Consider the following 24,824-nt stretch of genomic DNA (forward strand, 5'->3'; position numbering starts at 1 on the left):
TTACTATGCTGAAAAACTGCAAGTACTGAACATTCTTAAATGTTTATAAAAGATATATTCATAGAACTAGGCTTGTGTCACTTGCCTGTCCCCTTCCCCAATACTGGGATGTCAAGTCAAGCCAGATTGTCTGCCCATTTTGCATACTTCCAGTGAAACCAACGAGACCAAAAGTGCTAAGGAGAAGACATACCACCCTGGAAAATAACTGATGAATTGTAGCTTCCTAAATATCACCAAGTCAGATAAATATTTCTTCTTTTCCTCTAAAAAATAAAATTCTGTCAACATACTTCTATTTGATAATTGCATATGTGTGTGTGCACATATATGTTTCTCTAACTATATATTTATTTAGTTAGAAAGTTACTATTCATTAATGTAAACAAAAATGAATGAAAGTATTAAAAACTGAAACCATAACAAGACTGAAGAGAAAAGTCTGATCATATCAACATTTAAATTTTTGTTACACAGTTTGGTACAAAGCAGTTAGTGAGGTAGAAAGAGGACTTGGAGGACATATAAAAGAACACAGAGAAATAAATGTTCATGGAAAGAGAGATTATTTTATTTAATTGTATACCAAATCATGGGAAAGAGAACGAGAAGAGAGAAGGAGAGAGGGAGGGAGGGAGAAAATGCAATTTTATTTATTTTTTCTGTTTTAGAAAATAAACATTTGATCCATCCTTGACAAAGGGCATTGGTCCTTCTAGATAACACAAGGAGGGAATGAAATGATTTCAACTGCTCTCTACGAGGGCAGATCATCCACTGTGTTTCAAAAGACAAAAACTCTCTTTTCAGTAGGATAAAGAGTTCTTGTGTTGTTAAGAACTGGAGCGCATTCTTTCATTCAGTACCATTTGACTGTGGCAGGCTATGTTTTATATTTTGGATTTAAAAAGAACTTAAAAGGATAAAATCCCTGTTTTTATGAAAGTTAGGGGATACTAATCACAGAAATAGGAATGCAAGTGCAACTATGATCAGTTCCATAAAAAGAAGTACATAGCAAATAATAGGAAAACATTTGTTGTTATAGAAAGTTAGAGAGATATTGATGAGGAAGTATAGATTGAGCTGAGATATGAAAGATGAGAGAGTCAGATCATTCAAATATAAGTAACGGTATATGCAAATGGCCAGGGGATGGAAGAAGGACCGTGAGCACATGGACCAAGAGAAGACTAGTGTGCCTGGACCTGAAATACTGCCATGTTCCACTTAAGCATGGAAATACATTCTGAGAAATGAGTCATTAGGCACTTTCATTGTTGTACGAACATCATAGAGTATACCTGCACAAACCTACATGGTACAGCCTACTACACGCCCAGGCTATAATAATCCATTGCTCCTACAAACCTGTACAGCATGTGATGGACTAAATACTGCAGGCAATTGTAACACAATGTAAGTATTTATGTATCTACACATAGAAAAGGTAGTAAAAACATGACATAAAAAGTAAAAAATAGTCCATGTGTATAGGGCGCTTACCGAGAATGGAGCTTGCAGAACTAGACGCTGCTCTGGGTGAGTCAGGGAGAGAGGGTGAGTGAATGTGAAGGCCTCGGACAGGACTGTAAATACTGCAGACCTTATAAACACTGTATACTTAGGCTACACTTTATCAAATGACACAAGATTAAATCAAGCGAAAGAGAAAATGACGCAATCAGCAGACATGGTAAACATGAGATGCATGAGGCTGCTGCCGGCTAACTGTTTTACAGTAAACTTGGTTGGTTTTTGTTGTTGTTGTTGTTGTTTTCTAAGTAGAGTAAGTATACTCTAAAATAATGATGAAGAGTAGAGTATCGTATAGTATAGTAAATACATAACTAGTAATGTAGTCATTTATTGTCGTTAAGTTTTGCAACTGTACATAATCGTATGTGCTGTATTTTATACAACTGGCAGTGTAGGTTTGTTTACACTAGCGTAGCTCCATTATAATCAGATGGGATGACCATTGTACATGTAGTCCATTGTTGACCGAAAGGTTATGTGGCACATGAGTAGTTGAAATGAGTGTCAAATGGGGTTAGGCTAAGAAGAGATTAGGGAGGGAAAGAAATTCCTTCGGAACCTTATGAAAGCGTAGTCTTTATCATCTCTTTCAAATGGGTCATCAAGTTCCGATACACAGATGAAAGCACTTAAATGGAAAGCTCTTGAGTGAGGGTGTAAGTAGGGGAGTGTACCAGGGAAAAAGACGAAAGGGTAGAAAGGAAAAGGTCTTAGTGTAAATGAGATTTTAGAGGATAGGCCTCATATTTAGGAGTTCTTGTCTACAGACTGCCAGAGCCAGTGGCTGGGAAAAAAATACTTCTTGAGAACAAGCATTTCAAGTTGACTGACCTATAACTCACCAGTGGAACCTGGCACAGCAGCCCTCATACAACTTATTATGGCAGTTTCTCTGTGGGATGATAAATAAATAAATAAACTACTACTACTACTACTACTACTATTACTACTACTACTACTACTAATAATAATAATAATAATAATAATGAATAATAACACAACTTTTCCACAAGACCTTGAAACCCAATTTCCAGCTAATTTGGGATATGATGGTAGGATTCCATGTCACTTGATCACCACATGAGGAAACCTTTCCCTCTATACCCAAGTTACTTATAATCCTTAATACAGAGTGAGGAGAAGCTCTTATATCTGAATTTGAGGCTAAATTAAAGTGCATTAAAAGACCCAAATTATAGACAGTGGGGAGTAACAATTCTGTTAAGATAATATTAGCTACTGCTTATTTAGTGTGGATTCTGAGTCACACGCTGCAATAAACCCTGTATATACACACCTTTTATTCTCACAATAAGCTATACTTAGATACACCACCATATTTAGAATGTTAGAGGTTGTAGAATTTGATGAAGATGAAGCTATCGTATGTGTGTTTTCAAAATCCACAGCTTTCTTCATACCTATCAACAGGGGTGAGTGATAAAGTCAGGTTGAACAACACGATGTCTGCAAAGACGTCATGGAATTTGACATTTGGATGCCTTGGTAAGGCCAATATTCACAGAGTGATGTGAGAGGCAATCAGGTGCAGAGGGAGAAGCAGTGAAAGAAAGGCGAGAACGTGGAAAGTGAACACTTGGTTTATTCATGAGAAAGTTCATTGCAAGGAAAATGGTAAAGATTGAGGTCAAGACATAGCAGATTATTTTATCCTGAAGAGACTGAGTAACACATTTGAGGAAGAAGGAAAATGAGTAATGAAGTAGATTGAAGAATACAGAGATAGAAGATATAAGTAATGTCAGAATTACTTTCATGCAGAAGGGAGTATAATAAGATGAGGCGAAACCAAACATACAAGCAAATAATTGTAAAAGCTATAGTTTTCCTTCAGAGAAACATAAACTTTCTTTATTCTAGAATTCAAGCTCTCCATTGGTGGGTACTAAATTGCCCTTCCCTCTCATCATATTACAAAACAACCCTTTATAAAGGCTAACTCGCTATATCCATTGTCACTGTGATCTGAAGATAACTCCTGTTTTCTCATTTCAATATCTCTTTCTTGCATAAAATATTGAAAAGCACCTACGTTAAATACAACACTATTCTTTATGGAAGTTGCAAGTCTGTATGGATCAGTTGAATTTAGATTCAAAACAAGTAAAAAAAATCTGAAGTAAGTATGTGAAGAGTATTTTTTTGGAAAGCAGAATTTGACTATCAAAAAAAAAACACATATTTAGATATGCAATTGTTTTATATCTACCAATAAGTAATCAATAGAAATGTAGCTGTGTTCAATTATATCCAATTGAGCAAATATTTGAGTGCAATGCTTTGTGTGAAGCACTGAGCATATAAACATGAATAAAGCACAGAAAAATTTCCTTCAGGAACTATTTTAGATTGGTATTTAATTCTTTAGTTAACTGAGCTTTTGTATAATGGGCCCAATATTTAAGAGTTCTTGGATTAAAAATATAAACTTATTCTATATATGAATAAGTAGCAGGAGAACACATGACAATAGTTATAAATATAACAACACCTTTGAAAAGTTGTTATGTGTCAGGCACTTTGACAAACACTTAAATCAATTATCTTATTCAATCCTCACAATCACACCGTAAAGTTTTAGATACTTTGGATACACATCCTTTAATTATTAGGAAAGGGAAAATTAGGCAACATAAATTATTTGTATAGTGTCACATAACTTGAAAGTAAATTGGAATCCAGGTTGTCCTAATAAGAGACCAAGAAAGTATCTTAGAATCTTCACATAAAAAGTCCATAAGAATAAACAATATCTGTGTATATAAGTCCTGACCTAGACAGTGAATCATTTCAAAGTCTGTGGATAGTAAAAGAAATGGAGTATGTAAATATTAAGAACCTTCTTTCTCTCTACTACACAGATTAAAACAAACAAACAAACAAACAAACAAACAAACAAGAAAACGGTTGAACCTAAACACTAGATAAGACTCTATATATTACTGTATGTAAATTTAAAAATGAACATATATAATGATGTAAACGGGATATGAAATTTTTTTTTCACATAGAATTCAAGTTTTTCCTTAAGAAACAGGTAAGATTCTGAAATCCATATTTCAAGTGGAAATGTCTTGGAATTTCCTTATCATCCTAAATTTCATGTGCTGTACAAACTTTGTTTTTCATGATGTTCTTTATTCACAATGCATCAACTAAATTGAAATACATCCTCTCCTCATGTCCCTTTTATATTTTTGTAAATTTTTTTTTTAGTTTTTGTATGTAATTGAAATGCTGAAATTTTAATCTTAATAATACTGCTTTCATCATACACTAAAATAACTGTTTAACTGTTTTACTTACTTTTCCATAGTAATTCCCTTCTGATTTCTTTGCCCTGCATCACTGTTTTCTTTGTATATCTATCAACATTTGCCATGTTAGATGGTCAGACTTAGTTCAGAATAAAAGGAAAGCCAGGGAGCATGCCTGCTCTAACACACACACACACACACACACATACACACACACTCACATAGATAAATATTTTTCTAAGTAAATGTTATAAGCTGCCCATAGAATCTGGAGATATAGATAAATATTTTGGTTATTTTAACAGTTTGATTATCATCTCTGACGGTATTATGTAGAATGATCTATATTTTCAGAATATTGAATCTATACACACACATAAACATACGCATACACAGAAACAGACAAGTATGGAAGTTATTGTCTTGGGATAAATCAGAACGCTGTTGAACCTTCTTAAACTTACTTAACGATTTAGTTTGGTTTTGATTATATATGAAAAGGATGTTTCATCATTTGTGGTGTATGAAAATCATTCTATTGCAGACTGAACATGAAAACAAATCCACTTTGGAAAATAAACATGAGAGCCTGGCTATTTTCCACATAACTTAGATATATACCCCATTTAAACATTGCACAGCCAATAAAATGCAGAACATGGAGACAGAGACATTTTAGAATAAAAGGGCTGTAGAAAGCTTCAGATAAAAGATGGCATTTAAGTTGGATTCTGAAAGATGGGTAACACACGGACAAGCCTAAAAGAGGAACATTTTAGGCAGAATTAACAGTGTGAGAAAAGCTCACTGATGCCACAATCTAAAAGGATAGCCCATTTTGTAGCCGAGCTTTTCTTAAGCAGCACCTATAAACTATCTTCACAAAGCTGACTCCTTGTCACTCAGCTTAAATGTCACCTCACTTCCCAGCCAAGCCATATCTCCTTAGAGATTGTATAAATCTTTATCCCAGCACCCAGTTTTATCTATTTTCTTTTTACATAGATCACTGCCTGATGTTTAGATAGGGTGGCTAAGAAATCCCTCAAAAAAAAAAAAAAGTGTCATTTGAGCAGAGACCTAAATCAGGAGAAGTGATAAACCACATAAAGGCATTGGAAAGGAATATCTACCCAAGGAAACAAAGGCACGCATTAACTTGATGTGCTCATAAACCACATGAAAGACAATTTGGCTCATGTGGCAGAGTAAATGAGGGAGAAAGTGGTAGGACATGTGGTCAGAGGTTGGATAATGGAGGGTTTTATAAATCATGGAAAGTAGTTAGTATTATAATCTGTATATGATGAAAGGCCATGGGGGATTTTAATGAAAAAAACAACATAACATTGATGTACATTGAAAAAAAATGTGATTTATGAAAAAAATGACTCTAAGGTTGGCAACGTAGTTTTAGTTCAGCATACCAAAGGAGAAGTGTATCTCTTTTATAATCACAAACTGTTGGTAAGGAGACTACTCGTAAGTTTATTTCCAAAAATGTTCTAGTCACTCATGTTCATCCATCTAACAGACCGGTGCCCTGGATGTTTCATGAAGTAGGATGACCAATCAGTAGGATATCACAGTAATCTATGTGAGAGACAATAAAATGTAGTCTTGTCAGCTCAGAGTAGGTGAAGGAAACCTTAGTGGCCCTAAAGAAGATATGACTAGAAGCTTTTCCAGGGAAACGAATATATATATTGTACTATCAACTGCATTTTTAGTCCTAAAGCTATATTTTTAGTCCTAACATCCTAGTGTCTTAACTTGGTGATATACCGTGTTTCCCCGAAAATAAGACTTAGCTGGACCATCAGCTCTAATGCGTCTTTTGGAGCAAAAATTAATATGAGACCCGGTATCATATCATATCGTATCATATCATATCATATCATATCATATCATATCATATCATATCCTGTCATGTCATGTCATATCAATATCATGTCATATCATATATTAAAGACCTGGTCTTATTTTATATTAAATTATATTTTATATTAAAATAAGACCAGGTCTTATATTAATTTTTGCTCCAAAAGACGTAATAGAGCTGATGATCCAGCTAGGTCTTATTTTTGGGGAAACACGGTAGATTGGATGAATCTTAAAAGCAATATACTTCCATTTGCAACATGGATGGATCTTGAGATTATAATATTAAGTGAAATAAGTCAGACAGAAAACATTAAGAAACACATGACTTCACTCATATATGGAATATAAAACTGAAAGCAACAAAGAAACACGACAAACAAAAAAAAAAATTTCATAGACACTGACAACAGTTTAGTAGACACCAGAGGGTAAGCGGGGAGAGAGGATGGTAGAAGATGGAAAAGGGGTCAAATATATGGTGAAGGAAGGAGAACTGACTCTGGGTGGTGAAGACACAATGTGATATATATATGATGTATTATAGAAATGTACACTTCTAATAACCTATATAATAGAACCTATATAATTTTACTAACCAATGTAACCCCAATAAATTTAATAATTAAAAAAGCCATATAACATTAGAATAAACCAGATCTAAACAAAGTCATAGTTGCCTACATCTTTGTTTATATATCACTTGGTGTATATTTGGTTCGACCTTAGATATCTGTGAGGTTTTCCATCCTATTGGACCAATGAGAGAGCATCAGAAAAATCCCTATATTAGGCCAAAAGATGCCTTCACAGTCACAAACAGTATATATTGAAAATACTGCTTATTTTTCCTTAGAAGAGGTCGGAATTAGGAGATCATGACTAATGTGTATTATTCCTAGAAAATCATACCAATGCCTCTATAGGCTTTCCAGAATGAGTCCAGATGCAACACCAGGATATAGAATGGGATTCTATTTTATTGCGAAATAACTCCATTTGCTTGGCTGACTTTCTGTTACTATCAAAGAATCCTGAGAAATAGTTCTTCAGTGTCCCAATAAATTTAAAAGACATACAACCAGATGTAATGAAGAGCCAGCGCTTTCTTCCATAGAAACACAGAATAAACGGAATTTCCTTCAGTGAAAGAGGTATCCAGTCATCCCTATTCAGGTTTACTTAAACTCATGGGAAACGCTTCGGGGCCCAACCGCAAGTGCTCACCACCAAGCCAGCCACCTCAACTGGAAGTCCTTGAAAAGCACCAATTTTACCCGAGTCCGTGAGGTAGTATGGAGAATCTCTGTATACTGTTTAGTATTGAATACAATAAGGAATGAAGAAACAGCATACATCTTTACTATCTACAGTCCCTCGGGATCCTGAGATTTTACATCATTACAAGGAATCAAAATAACCACTGAGAGACAGAATTTTTGAAAATCTGGGAGTAAGGACCTCTGAAAATCCAGTCCTCCACACAAGCAACAGAACCCTGTCAAAAATTGTCAAATTTACTTTTGCATTCAGGAGACCTAATGCCATAACCCCTACTACAGCAAAAACTGCAATAATTAAAAGGAGAAAGAGATACTTCCATACAAATATTTAAAGATTTTAAGACACCTCTGTAACCAATAGAACAAGTAGACTAAAATAAATAAATAAATAAATAAATAAATAAATAAATAAATAAATAAATAAATAAATAGCAGCAGAGATATAGAAGAGTTGAATGACATGTAAAAAGATTGACCTAATTGACACATATGTAGAACATGTCCCCAACAACTGAAGAACTAATATTCTTTCCAAGTATACACTTAGCAAACTGACCATATGTTGGACCATAAAGCAACCTAATCCAATTTTAAATGATGAAATACTGTATTTTGCCAGGTATAATGCGCACTTTTGGGCCCAAATTTGTAAGGGAAAAATAAGGATGCGCATTATGCATGGGTAGCACTAATTCCGTATATATATAAATATTTTTAATTATTTTATTTATGCCTATGAGTTCAAAGTGTAACTCTAGGAAATTAATAATGATACCCGTATGCAAAATAATACTCTGAAATACAACAATTGGTTTTGTTGAACTTACGACGAACTTGCAATGACGGAGAATTTTTGGCCTTCTATGATGCGTAAGTATCGTAAATTTGTTACTGGTACATAAAATTTCTTTTACCTTGTATATGTTCTTGTGTTTTGTAATTATTTGTTGCATAAAATTTCTTGTACCATACTATGTTAACAAATATGCTAAAATCATTTTATAATACAAAAACAAGTACCTACATGTAAATAAAAAAAATTTGATTAAAAAATTAAAATGAAAGATTTCTTTCCCTGACAGTTTGGGATAAAAATGTGGGTGCACATTATACACAGCAAAATACGGTAATAGAAAGAATGATTTGTGACCACAAAGGAATGAAGCAGAAAAATCACTCACCTAAAGATAACCAGAAAAATCCCAAAGTGCTTTCAAATTAAGCAATGCATTCTAAGAAACCAATAAGCTAAAGAAGAAACCACAATTGAAATCAGTATTTTGAGTGGAATAATTATGGAAATACAACATATCAAAGCTTATAAGATATAGCTAAAAATATGGTTAGGTAAAAAAGTTGTCACAGCTGCAAATCCTGCAGATTAAAAGAGGGTGGTGGGTTTAATTGAGCTCCCTCCAAAATTACATTGAAATCCTAACCCCCAATAATTGGGAAAGAGATTTTATTTGGAAATGGGGTCTTTACAAATGTAATTAGGATGAGGTCATAATTAGAATGAGCCTTAATTCAATATATCTAGTGGCCTTCTGAGCAGAGAGATATTTGAAAACACGGACAAAACACAGGGAAGAAAGCCATGTGACAGTGGGGACAAAGACTGGAGTGATGAAGTTACAAGCCAACGAACGCCAAGGATTGACAGCCACTACCGGAAGGTAGGAAGCAGGAATGAAGAATTCTCCCATGGAGCCATTAGAGAGAGTGTGGGCCTGCTGACACCTGGCTTTTAGACTCCTACTGTCCAGAACAGTGAGTGATTAAAGTTCTGTTGTTTCATGCCAAAAAAGAAGAAAAAAAATTATCAAAATTAAACATTTTTCAGACTTCTGGAAATTAACTAAAGAGATGTAAACATCTAATGAGGGTTTATTTAAAAAAAGACTGAAACATTATAAGAACAGTTAACTTTGTGACATTTGAATTTACCCTGTCACCATCCCCAACTTCTTAGCTCTTATCCTCAAAAATCAGCTAGCATACAATGACAGTGACAGAGTAACAGCCAATGAAGTAGGCAGAGTGGACTTAAATTTCTACAAAAAGCCCTATTATCAGTGAACTTCTACAATTTGGCATATCTGTCAACTTCATGGAAACACCCTGTTTGCCAAACTTGTCTTTACTTGACCTGCCTCAGTTCTCCTTCTGTTGGAAAATCTTTAATCCTAGGGCATTTGTGAAAAATAATGAGTAGCAATTGTTCAAATCAGGTCTGCCTGAGCTGGCAAAAGCAGTTGTTAAAACAAAACAAAACAAAAGAACAGGTTGCCAAAAACACACACTGAGCCAGTCAGTCAAGGAAAAAGGGGGAAGACTATTGGTTCAGGGGTGAGCAGCGATGTGAGTGACCATACAAGAAAGGGAATATACTTGAGAAAATTAGTCCAGGAAGGTCCCTGATTCAACTATTACCACTGACAGCAAATGATTAGTGTATAACTTATTTACTCCTTTCCAAAGGAGTGCAAATTAAAACAAACAAAGTTGATTTTTTTTTGTCATTTTTTGTTTTTCGTTGTTGCTGTTCTTTTTTCTTTCTTTGTTTTATTTTATTTTGTTTCAATAGTAGGAAAAACTCCTAGAGGTTAGGTAGATAAATAGAAATCAGAAAAGAGACAGGAATGGGCAGCCCAGGAGGGAAGAATAGAGCTACACATGAGCTGTCTTCTTGAAAGGAAATTGAAGAAAGCGTAACACGGTGAAAGGAGTTATCAATATGGCGAATACAGCTGACAAGTCAAAAATGAAGGAGTAGGAGATGAGGTTAGAAAAGGGAAAATGGATAGCTTGGAAATCTTGAACTTCTTAAAATGATTGTAGACTCCTGAAGGAACATCAAAGTAATGTCATGGCTTCACTGGGAGGAGCACTAAATAAACGAAGTCCTCTTAATAAATAATATACATAATTAAATTCATTTTAATCCTAACAATAGGTTTTTTCCTAGAGTTTCATATAATGATGTTTAACACTAACTCCAATATAGAGTATAAAACAAATTGAATTTTGAAGAGGATTTTTACAAGTTGTATAAAAGTATGGCCATCAGTTCTACATAGCATGTCTCTTCAGCACAAAGAAAAATCATATAAGGAACTTCAATAGAGAGAAAGTAATAGAAGGTATTAGTTACACAAATGTTGGAGAGTTTAGAGCACAAAAATACAAACTGGATCATCACAGAGATAATAACTGGAGGAAACAGCAACTGTCCATAAGACTGTAAGAACAAAGGGGATAGGCTCGGATCATCCAACCATGGAGGAGACTATAGAGTTGGTGCTCAGAGCACTGAGTGGGACCTTTGACAAGCTGGTCCTGAAATAGGGCATGATTTGGTTGGTACTGGGAGTGATGAAGGAGCTAGAGACTCGGACTAAGGTATTCTGTGCAAATGAATGGCAATTACTGAACTAAATTGAAAGAACCACCCATTGCTAAAATAGGGTAAAGGAAATCCCTTCTTCCACCCTTCTTAAAGACAATAGCTTAATAACTTGCACAATATGCAGCTTAATAATTTATATTTAGTATTATTATACAAATATTAATATATTAATATATGCATAATAAATAAAATAATTTTCATTAGGCATGGGTATGTAAATAATAAAAGTCACATTTATGGAAATTATTATAGGAATTACTATAGAAATTTTAGTTAGTACCCATTTATCCAAAAATAATCAGAAAATTGGGTCTTTTGGTTAATTGAACATAGTTGTTAATTGACATTTGTCAAATATATCATACATGGATTAACAGTGTTCAAAGAACTAGAATAAAATAACATGCACTTGACATCAGAATTATAACTCTAAGGCTCTTCCTAGCTGTATAGTTCTGACTTTCTCTAGAATAAACAAGTATTCAGACATTACTTAAAGCATGTAATTGATTCAAATCAATCAACGCTAATTAGTTGTATAACATTTAGAAATAATAGATGAAGTTAATACAACAGAATTGTTATTGACTCTTGGACACAGCACAGAGTTGAAGATTATATAAGTACATTTCTGAAGAAAATTAATCTAAGCAACAGAATGTTATGGGGTAAAAAAAATCTATATTTTTAGTTTTTGATTTTTAGGGATAATGGATGTATTCTCTACCATGTTTTAATAGTATATTCCTCAGCAAGACACATTTCTAAGTATAATTATTACTTTTCTCTACATCTAGATGCATTTAGCATATTCTTTTCTCTTTTGAATTTATTTCTCTGCTAGTAATCTTTTCAAAGGTAATGGAAGTAAATAAGAGTTTCATATCTGTGCTATGAAAACAATTTTACAGTAAACTAATTAAAGAGAGCATGTCATTCTTTCTGTTTTCTGTTGATCACAAAATACCAACTAGTTCATAGAATTAACACAAATAAAACAGCTAATTAATGTTTCTTTTAGTTTAACCAAGACATTCCTACTCCAGAGTTTTCATTATACGCTAGCCGCTATGTACACACAATCCTATCTAATACTCAGAAAAACTATAAATTAAATATTGTTATTCCAGTTTTTACTGATGAGAAAACTGAGCTCCTATGTTAATAGTTACTAAGTTATAAGCCGGTAACTACAACCAATTTTATCTAAGTAAAAATGTTCTATCTTTCTAGTCCACTCCCATCACTACTTCTCTAAACGTGTGAGTGAGCACATTGACTCAGAGTGATCCTATTTATGCCATGGAGAAGGATAGCTCTCATTTTAAGACCAGTTAATGAAAATTCTCCTGCTAAAACTGGATGACCAATGCTACTCAATTTTGATTCAGCAGAGTAGCAATCTCTACTTGTGTAAAAACTTGGCATAAGTATGGACTGACTTTTTAGCTCAGTTTGATTGTAACACATACTCAAAATATTAGTGTTTTTTAACCAAAGTAAAAGTTTATTGTATCTCACATAAACCACTTGTAGGAAGGAAATTCAGGTGTGTAATGGAGACTTAGGTCTGTGAAGTCCTCAGGGACTCAGGGTCCTTTTTTGCATTGCTTAGCCCTGTGTTAACTCCACTCTTAGCTTAACCTCGAAGTCCTAGATGGCTGATCCAACTCTAGCCATATTCTATGCATTCCATATGTGATCTCAATTTTGTCTCTGTCCAAAGTTACAGTTTCATGTAAAGGATTTCCTCTCCTTCCCTGGCTAATTTAGGGTAAAATTATGTTTTCACAACCAAGATCAGACATAAACAATTTTAACTGGCAAAATAGAGGATTTAAAATTAACAATATAGAACTTTAATCAGAAACAAACAGTGTGCAATTTACTCTGTAGGGATGTAAATGATGAACAAATCAGGCCAAAGAAACATCGACTCCCTTCAGTGATCAGAGAAATTCAACCTGAAGCAATTTTTTGCCCTGAACCATTCAGAGAATTGCAACTCTCTACATTGGTTACAGACAGGCTCGCAAAATAATTTCTCCAGAGCGACCCCACATAAACTGAGTTCTGCAACTGCGTCCTGAATTCACACTGTGAAGTCAACCAATTTAAATCATATCTCCTTTTTTTTTTCTAGCTGACTACATACTTTTTTCTTGACTTCTAAATGAGCAAATTCTATAATTTTTTTTTTGTTTTTAAATTGTTTAATAAAGGCTTGGAACAGGAAGTTGCCTGGTAGGCCATGAATTTTGAAGAGCTGACAGGTTGATCCTGGCTTCTCAGTTACTTGCTGATGCTGTATTTTGAGCAAATAATTGGATAACACTTTTCTTTTCCTCCAAAAAGTATCAGAATTTTATAGTGATATTCCCAGTTGTCAGCAGTGGCTTTATCAACAGTTATGTAAAATGTGAAGATGCCACCAGGAAGTCCTGTTTCACACTTCAGAAAACTAATGTTCGTGGGTGTGCAGGTGTGGAAAACTAAGCTGTGCATTGTAGCAAAGTTTGTAATGGAATGTTACCAAAAAAGAAAAAAAAAAAAAGACAGGATTCCCATAATATCATATGTAGTCAGTGGACAACTTAGTGATTTTGTGAAAAGGGAACACTTCTGAGAAAGGTTTGTTTTGGCATCTGTTTCCAGCCCAAATTTCTTCTGCTCCTAAGGTACAACATACGAGTATGCAATGGAAAATAAACATAATTTTCCACGTGGTAGATGATCTAATGCCAATTCCAGTCTTCCTATGCCTCACAGGTAGAGCTATCAGCGGGACCATAAAAAGCTACAAGTACCACCAATGAATAAAACACTATATCAGGTTTCTTTAAGTAATCATTCTAAGTAAGAGGCAAGGTAAATGGCCTAACCGTTTAATGTTGTCCTTCAATTTGTCCATGCACAATGGAAAATTTAATTGTTGTACTTCAATTAAATGTTGTACTTCAATTTTTCCATGCACCATGGACAAATGAGCAAAGCATACTTGAGAACGCTTAAAGTGCATTTTTGATTAAACACAATAAGCGCGACAATACCATTTTGGTTTCTACACGGGCCCTATTACAAGCAAACACAACAATGCTATTTCATGCAAGACTGTCAAATAATACACAATCTTAATTATTTTACAAGTGCAGGTTTTTGTCATATGATTTTGCCAGTTTGCAGAAAATCTCTTCCTAAACTGTGGGATGGAAAATGACTTTATGTAACCCAATCCACAGTGCAAAAAAGATACAGTATTCTCCATAAACTATTTCAGTTGTAGTTTAGTAAGATGGCGCTTATCTCTCAAATTATCATCTCACTAAATATTGTTTTTTGTTTTCAAAGCAATTTCAAGTTTTAACCATAAATAAAATTATGACTAAGAACTGTATTTGTTTGTTTTTGTTTGTCGCTGAGCAGAGTGTTGTAGGGAGAGCCACACTGGGAAATCCCAACCCGTGAGGGTGGGATCCTTCCTTGTGGTGAGGTAAGGGCAGCCCTCTGAGTGACTGTGTAACAGGCAAGCTGAGATTGAAAGTTGCTTTCCAGGATTAAGACTTTCTAAGCCACCTTGGAAAAAGCACCTATCCATGACTTGCAACTCAAAACCCTTTGACAGGATGCCAGGTAGGAAAGAAATTCACTTTTAAGACATATTTTTTATACACTAATGTTGTTCTGAGAAACAACAAAACTAATTTTAGTTCCAACATGTAAGTGGCTCTAAAGACCTCATTCTATTCCTGACAGATGCAACAATAAAAGCTGAAGAAACCAAAAATCAGTAACTTTTCTTGGACGCATCAAAGAATTGAAATCACGGGACAGACCCACTGCCACTCAGAGATCTAGAAGGAAAAGGCAACTTTGCGTCATAGCCAAAATCTCCTTACCTGGAATAGAAGTTCCTGGAGCCATCAGCTGGTTGAATCAATTCAAGGTGGTTTTCATGGATTGTTGGAGGCTGAGCCTGGGCTTATGTGAAAGTGAGAAACTGCTAGGGGTTGTGATCTTCAGGAGATCCTCATACTTTCATGGAATTTATGTTCAAGAACCCCATCGGGTTCCCATGGTGAAGATGCCAGAAAGATCTCCTCACGGTCCGAGGAGAGGTAGGAAGGCACAGATTCTCATTAATTACACCACTAGCATTCTCTCTAACAAAGGCCTATAGTCCTGGGAAGGACTTCAGCAGAATCTTGTCCCAGAGCCTTGATAGGTCATTCCTTCTATGCGAGCCCCCTCCAGCCTACTTGTCTCATGGAAGGAAAGGCAAGGGGATCTATACAAGAATACAATTTTATGGAGTTAGAGGCCAGAGACACAAGCCCACTGAAAGACTGAGAATAATTGGACAGTTACAGAAGCCACCTTCTCCAGAAGCTTAACACCAACAGAGCGTAAATATAATAGCAGAGGACAGCTGAGAAGTTACAAGAAACAGACTCTCTTTGAGGAAGAATGGAGAACGATTTACCTCAGTCCTATTTATTATCCCATGCTACATGTTTCGTTTCCAACAAGAATCACAAGGCACACCACAAATAGCAGGATTTAATAAATAAATGGGAGAGAAGAGACAGATATCCTGGGCAGAAGAATCCAAATAATATATGTAGATCTTCTGCCCTCAAGAAAGTGGATTATGACTTCCCCTATTCCGTAAACGTGGACTATGCATAGTGACTTTCTCCCAAAGAGTACAGTATTCAAAGGGGTGGGGTGGGTGGGTAGAGTAACTTTACAGTGTAGAAAGCTGACAAAGACCATCTGAATCCAGGTGATCAAGGTAAACAACAGTGATAAGTCACACTGATAGTAAGTACCCTTTATATAATGTGATAAGAAAAGTAATATAACTCAGTAGTACGACAAGTGAATTAACCTAGTGTAATCAGGAGAAAACCACCAGGCCAATCCTTACCGAGAAACATTCTACAAAATTCCTGACCAGCAATGCTCAAAGTGTCAAGGTCATCTTAAACGAGGACATTCTGAGAGACTGCCACTCCCAATAGGAGCATATAGACCCATGACTGCAAATGTAATGACTTACCCTAGATTTGATCTCAGAACAGAAAAAAATAGCATTAGGTGAAAAAAGAAAATCCTAATAACTTCTGGACTCTAGTTAATAATAACATATCAGTTCATTAATTGTGACAAATGTACCAAATCAATGTAAGACATTAGTAATAGGGAAATCTGGGAGTGAGGTATACGTATGAGGGGTTTTCTGATCTAGCTTCATAATAATTCAGCAAATCAAAACTGTTCTGATTTTTTAAAAATTATATTTAAGAAAAAAAAGGCAGATTTTGAAAGAAAAGTGCAGTTGATTCCACTGTACTGTAGATTATTTTCTCATTTATCCCAGAGGCTTTTGTGAATTCCTTTGGTAGGGACCTTTGAGACAGATTAAACAGGACTCTGATACCGTTAAAAGCCTTTAGGAAAAAAGGCTTTTTGATACTTTAGAAATGTATGATATGCTTTTTCTCCTGACTACTAATTCAGCCAGGTGACTGATGGCATAGAACAGAAAAGGAGTTATGACAGAATCAACCACAGAAGTACCAAACATATCAGCATATGACATCAAAGATGTTTGATGAGGTTACCAGCAATCAAAGGTGAAACGATAGATGTTAACATGTTGAAAAAGACTGTGATCCCTGACAGTCTATAATGCACATTAGAAATCCAATATGGATCGTTTGGGAGTTAACTTGGATTTACTCTATGGTTACTGTTATCATGATGTTCTTATACCCCTGGCTGATAGGGCTTGAAGAAATTTGGATTCAGACTCAAGAATGATCTCATAGACAAAAACAGTACCAAAAAACCCCTACAGAATTGTCGAAATATTGCAAATGAAAATCCCCTATTTATGACTATTATTGAATCTAGTGGGGTAACATTGGTTAACCACATATAAATGTCAGCTGTACAACTATATAATACAGCATTTGTATACGCTATTACATCAATTGATACAAATAAAATTACATAAATCTTAATGAAGTCAAAGCAAAAAAAAAAAATATCTGTGTTCAAGGTGGCATCAGTGCTACCCCATTTAGGGTCCCTTGGGCACTGTACAGAGAAAGCAGGACCTCTATTTCCCCATACATGTGAGTAGTGCTGCAGTTGGGTCAGGCAATGTGAGACACTCATGTCAGATTTAGAAGGTGAAAGGGGAGATCAGTTGGGGGGCAGTGGAGATAGATATCCCACAGAAGGGGGGCCTCGGGACTCATGTGTTCTAGTGCGTCAGGGAAAGTTCTCGCTGAGAATGCGGCGGTCACCACCACATTAGGGACGGGATAGGGGAATGGCCTGCTTCAGCAGCTAACAATATCCTGTTGAGACTGATGAAATTTACTGTGGCTTCCACTTAGTTGTCTGTGCAACAGCTACTTTTAGGAACTTCTGCCTGACCTTCTTCACCTACCTCTTCTCACAATGGTTGTGTAAGCCTAAAACGACCTGTATTAAGTCCTTCCTTCTCAGAAATCCTAGACTGGCTGTTATTTTCCTTACTGAAACATGACTTTTCACCTGAATGGAGGACATCAAGGTACAAGTGAAAATGATGTCAAGTTTTACAATCATTCTTGTAGGATTTGTGAGACATGTATACTAACTGATTTATGGCTTTTCCTAGCTTAGAATCAGAAGGATGAATTTAATATTTCTGGGCCCTCGTTTCCTCACCTCTCATATGAGGGCATGGGCCAACAAGCTTTCTAGTTCTGTCACTCTGCACGTCCAGGATATTAAGATTAATTTGAGTAGAGACTAGACGACAAAGACTAATATTCCACATTATAAATATTGTTGGTGTGGTGAGTTTAACATCATTTGTTTTGACATAATAAATCACCTTTGCCTTCCAAAATGAGCTTTTTTTCCCCCAGTAAAATATAAAACATAATGGACACATTCTGTCTAGCCACATCAAATCCTTTATACTTCTCATGTATATGATAAATTCTGATGATTTCATTTTTGCTGTCTTTACATTGGCAACAAATATCTAAGCTGACTTTTTAGGCTATTAAATGATTAATCAAATTTCCATTTTAATATACCTTGATGCTGCTAAACCCAAGAAAGTCTAACACTCTATCATATTTGATCACATTCCAAATGTAAGGCACTCTTGTGTCCTCTGTAACAAATCCCCATAAATTGGGTGACTTAAAACAACACACACTTATTCTTTTACAGTTCTGTAGGTCAGAAATCTGAAATAAGTTTTACTGGGCAGAAATCGAAGTGTTGGCAGAGCTGCCCTCCCTTCTGTGGCTGTAGGGGAGAAAATGTGCCTTTGGCTTTTCTAGCTTCTAGAGTCAGCAGAGTGGTATTAGGTCACACTTCGGTGGTTTCATTGTCTTATGTGTTCTCTGTTGTCAAATCCCCCTCTGCCTCTTTCCAATAAAGTCACTTGTGATTACACTCAGGACTTACTGTGATAATTCAGGCTAGTCTCCTCATCACAAGATCTTTAACAAACATATCTGTAGCCATTCTTGCATTCTGTTTGCCTACAGTTTTGTCACCTACGGTGACATTCACAGTCTCTGATGGCTTGGACCTAGATATCTTTGGGGGCCGTTACTCATCATAGTATACCAATCTTACATGTACAATTGAAAATTGTTTAATACTTCTGTTCCTACAGCTAAACTTCTCATTCTTCCTAGAGCAAACAATAAAAAAATTATGGCATGTGCACACACACACACACACACACACACACACACACACAAAACACAGCCAATAAAGTAGACAGACTGACAAACTTAAAACCCAAAAGTATTCATTTAACTCAAAAAAATGGTAGAAAAAGAAGAAAAAGAGAATACAGAACAGAGGCAATAATTTTAAAATATGTAAAAAGAATATATGAGTTTTAAACACCCAAATTAAATTAAATTACATGTACATACACACTCCAATTAAAGGGGAAGTCAGAAACTGTTAGAATTAAAAAAAAAGCAATACACAACTACATGCTTCCAGGTGATGTATTTTAAAGACACTAAACGTTAAAAGTACAATCATGAAAAACATACAGCAGGCAAACTCTAAACTCAAAAAATTAATATGGCTCCATTAGCATCGAAAAACTCAAGTTCAGAACAAGAAATATTACCAGAGCTGAAGAGGGTCACTTAATAATGATAAAATGATCCACTGAATATCTCTAAACATGTACTAAATAACAGAGCTTCAAAATTCAGGAAAGCAAAATTGACAGCACTAAAGTTAAAAATTGATTAATCTATAAGAACAGTGGAGCATTTAACACCCATTGCTCAGTAACTGATAAGGCAAGTAGAAAAATATAGTGATGTAGAAGATTTGAATAATACAATCAACTAATTAATCTAATTAATATTTATAAAACACCATGCAAGTATAAGAAATGCCAGGCTATAAAACAAACTAAACAAATTTAACAATGTTGAAATCCTACAGAATATCTACTATAATCTCCCAAAATTATGTTAGAAAGAAAAATGATAGCCAGTTATCTCACCTCCCAAAATATTTGGAAAGTAAATAATATATTACATAGATAGGCTATTGGTTAAATAACAAGTCACAAGGGAAAATAGAAATTATCTCCAACTAAATAAATCCCCAACTAAATCCTTCATGGATTTAGATGCAAAAATTTTCAAGAAATATTAGCAAATTGAATCTAGTAACACATAAAAAATTAATGCACCATGACTACAGGGGTTAAACCAAGGAATAAAAGGTTAATTTAATATTTGAAAATAAATCAATATAAATCAACATATTAAAAAAACTAAAGAAAAAAATGTACCATCTGCATAAATGAAGAAAAAGCACTTGTCACTTGTCAAAATTAAATATGTATTCTGGATAAAACATCTCAGGAAATCAGAAGTAGAGGACTTCCTATAATCAATGGTGAAATATTGCATGTTTTTACCCTAAAAATGGTACCACTGTCACTTCAGCATGTGCCTTGAGGAATCTGCCTGTGTAAAAATCTAATAAAGGTAATTTATAAAGATTGAGAAAGAAGAATGCTACTCTGTCTATTTGCAAATGACATAATCATTCCATTGTAAGGAATGATTATTAACAATAATAATAATCTAGTAGTAATGAATATAGTTGGTAACAGAATGTGAGATCAACAAGATGGATTTAAAGGTAAAAACTAAAACTAAAAATCTAGCATAGAAATAAAAGCTAGTAAACTATGTTCATAAGTGCAGGTCAGTAAAATTTTCTTAGGACACAATTTAAACCTATCTAAAAGGAAAAAAAAATGTAGACATCATCAACATTAAAAATGGCCCATGAAGATGAACCATGAAAATGAAAATGAAAATGAAAGAGAAAACCAATAACTGCAAAAGAAAGAGTCCCTAACAGAAAACTTTTATATAAAATATATAAAGACATCTTACTAATAAATGTTAAAGGGCAAACTTTGCAATTTTAAAATAAGTAAATACTTGTGCAGATACTTCAGAAAAGATCTGTGACTGTTCCATAGAGAAATAAATAGGTGTTCAAAGCATTTACTCATCAGGAAAGTGCAAATTAAATCCACAATGAGACACTATGACCACGTCACACTTAAGTAAAATAAAAAGACAACATCAGTATTGGTTAGGACAAGTAGTAACTGGAGTTCCAATAAACTACTAGTAGGTATGTAAAATGATTCAAGCACTTTAAAACACTACTTATCAGTTACAAAGTAAAAATACACCTAATTGGGTCCTAGGAATTCTACTTTTATGAATCTACCCGAAAGAGGTGAAAAGGTTTATCTACAAAAATATGCATACAATTACTGTTGATTTTACCTTTATCCATCTAACCAAAAGTAACTGGGGCGGATGGGGGAATGTCCATAATCAATGAAATGGATAAACATTGTGACAAATTCATTTCATTGAAAATAATCAACAATAAAGAGTGACTTATTCATTCATAAAACAAACGAATCAGCATCAAAATATGATTTTGAATAAAAGAAGTCAAACATAAAAGACTACATACTGCATATTTTCATTTGTTCGATGATATTAGAGACCTATTAACCTAATCTGTGGAGATAAAAGTCAGAAGAAGGTTTTTTTTCTGGGTGGTGGGGGAAGTTGTTCTGGAAAACATGAGGGAACATTCTGGGACAATCAAAATGATCCAAATCTTGATTTGGGTATTAGTTGCATGAAGAAACAACTTATTAAAACTCATTGAACTACATACAATATGTATTATCTTATGTAAATTTTATTCCATTTAAAAAGAGTTTGGAGGGGGAAAAAAAAAGCAAACCCTGGCAAATAATGAATCAAATACTTGCCATATGACTCAGTAATCCCATTTTTACCTGTTTTCCATGTGAATCGGAAACTTATGTTGACACAAAATCTGTACACAACATTTTATACCAGTTTTATTTAAAAATCACTAAAACCTAGAGACAACCCAAATATCCTTCAACAGATGAATGGGTAAACACAGTGGATAACATCTGTGTAATTGAATACTACTCAGCAATAAAAAAGAAGAAACTATCGATTCATGCAACAATATGAATAAATCTTAAATGCATTTTGTTAAGTGAGAGAAGCGAGCTCCCCAAGGCTACATATTGCAGTATTTCATTTATATGACATCCTGGAATAAGTAAAACATTGGGATAGAAAGTAGATCAATGGTTATCAAGAGGAAAGGGCACAGGGAAAGGCTGTCTCCAGAGGGGCAGCAGGTAGAAACACTGGGGATGACAGACTATTTTGTATAGCACTGTGTGGGGGATACTTGACTATGCATTTGTCGACACCCATAGAACGGGACCCACAGAGTGAATTTTCCTACATGCACATTTAAAATCCAAAACAAAACCATGATGTCAGGGGTCTCGGAATGGAGTGCGGACTGTAGAAGAATGAATTTAATTATATTACAAATAAATGATACAACCATATTAAAGGGAGTGAGTAAAGGGGCTGATATATATACTTTGGAAAACAGTGTTTTGACTGAATATTGCAAAGATAAAGACAAAGAGAACCATACAAAAATATTATACTCTAGTTAGGAAATTTCTTCTACATAGGAATATGGGTTAGCAATTCCGAACTACATGCATACTAACTAGCATTGAATGAAAAGAGGCAATGGGGAATGACGGAATGATCGCTGTGGTGCTAGACTGTCATCAGATATGAACTCAAGTTTTATTTCGTTTTGTGTGTATATATGTGTGTGTGTTTATTATGTATTTCCATATGTATGTGATAATAACACATATGTATTATAATATGAAAATATATGATGAATATATGTATACACATAAACACAGAGAGATTGGTATAGAAATAATTATGAACACACACACACACACACACACACACACGGGGTAGTACACATATGTATATTTCCTAGCTCTATCTACTGAGTAGGCCTAGAAGTGATGACACCTCAATAATAAAGAGTATACCTAGCACCGAGAGCATCGTTTCTAAGTACCAGTCTCCAACAGCAAGAACAAAACATCTTTAGAAAAGTAGTTAACAATCGATCCCAAAACTGGGAAGGTAAAATACAAGATAAGTCTGAAACAACTCTGGGAAAAGATTAAAAAAAACACTAACAATAACAACAACAACAAAAACAATACAAAAGATGAAACCAATTCCCAAGGAGTACATAAGAGACAATCTGAAAGTACTCCCAGGGTCAAAGCTCAAACCGTTTGAAGAAAAATATTAAAAATGACAGTATTGGTTTTAGACTAATGGACAAAATAAATATCTGTGAGTCTTTACTGATATAAATAATTGATTGAATCAATACTTGGGTGAGAAGGACAACTCTTGCAGAATAAATCCAATTTAAAAATGTGAAATAAATGATGAAATAGAAAATCACCATTAGAATACTACAGTCATAATTGCAAGATCCACTGATGAATGTTAAAATTAGTGGCTTAAAATTTCAGGCAAAATTAAATATTTGCAAAGTTTAAATGTAGCTCTTCATAATATTTATGAATTATAAATGCAGAGAAATTTACAGCAAGCCTGGAAGATACCACCTTATCCAAGTGATCAAGGTTAATATTACCAGTAGAAACCCAGGATGATATCACGATGCCTTTGATATACTATGAAAAAGACAATTCACCTTTGTGGTATTCTTTTTAAAAATTCACAACCACAGTAGAATGAGAAAACTTGAAAATAACAGAAGTTGTAAAATATTCCACAAAATTGTACAAAAATCATGAACAATAATCCTCAGTTTCCAAGTCACAAAAGACAAGGAGAGATGAACAAACCATCACAGATTGGAGGTGTCTAAGGAATCATGAAAACTGAATATAATATAGGAACTTAGATTGAATCATAGAACAGAGAAAAAACAAAAACTAATGGAAAAACTCGTGAAATTCAGATAAAGTCTGTAGTTTACAATAACATAACAATGCTAATCTACTAGTTTTGACAAATTTGCCATGGTTATAAAAAATATTAATGTTAGGGGAAACTGAATGAAAAGTATACAGCGATCCTCTATACCACCTTCAGGGCTCTTTTATAAATCTAACACGATTTTAAACCTAAAAGTTGAAACAATAAATTTAAAAATTTTGAGTCTTTGTATATGTTTCAGAAATGTGAAAAGATTATAGGAATTTGCTGTTCTTCAAAAGTTTCAGTGAGTTATCTTTCAAAGTATGCTTGGCCCTTTACAGAATTTAGAGATGACATTTTAATTTCAGAGAATCAACTTTCTATAGAATACCAAGTAGATATTATGCGGCATCCCTCCATCCCTTATCCACACTCTCACTTTGCATCCTTTGTTAAACCATTTTAACTATTTTACACCTTTATTGTGATATAACTGACAAATAATAAACTGCACATCATTAACATGTACGGTTTGGTAAGTTTTGATGCATATATAACAATATGGAATCATTACCGTAGTCAAGAATGTGAATACAAGTATCATCTCCAAACATTTCCTCAGGTCTCTCGGTAATGTTTTTGATCAAGCTCTCCCATGTGTCTACAACACTCAGATCCTTGTTTTGACTGGTTGGATCACAGACCTTGAAGTCTTAGCTTCCAGGTCCCTCATTAAGAATGTCACACCACAGCCTGAAATCTGTACACCCTACTTTTATTTAACTCACTATATTACATTATACTGTCTATGTATCTGTGGCAATGCTCCTCGGATTAGAGGGTTATATTAATGTTGGAAAGAATTTTGTTTCGTCATTGTAGCCATAAACCTTAACACAGATTATCAAATTATATTATTTGATATATAATTAAACAAGAAATACACAGTCATCAAATTATATAATTCCATGCTTTTGTACCCATTGCAGAAACACATACTATG

The sequence above is a fragment of the Rhinolophus ferrumequinum genome, chromosome 18, assembly GCF_004115265.2.
Source record: "Rhinolophus ferrumequinum isolate MPI-CBG mRhiFer1 chromosome 18, mRhiFer1_v1.p, whole genome shotgun sequence".
Lineage (NCBI taxonomy): Eukaryota > Metazoa > Chordata > Mammalia > Chiroptera > Rhinolophidae > Rhinolophus > Rhinolophus ferrumequinum.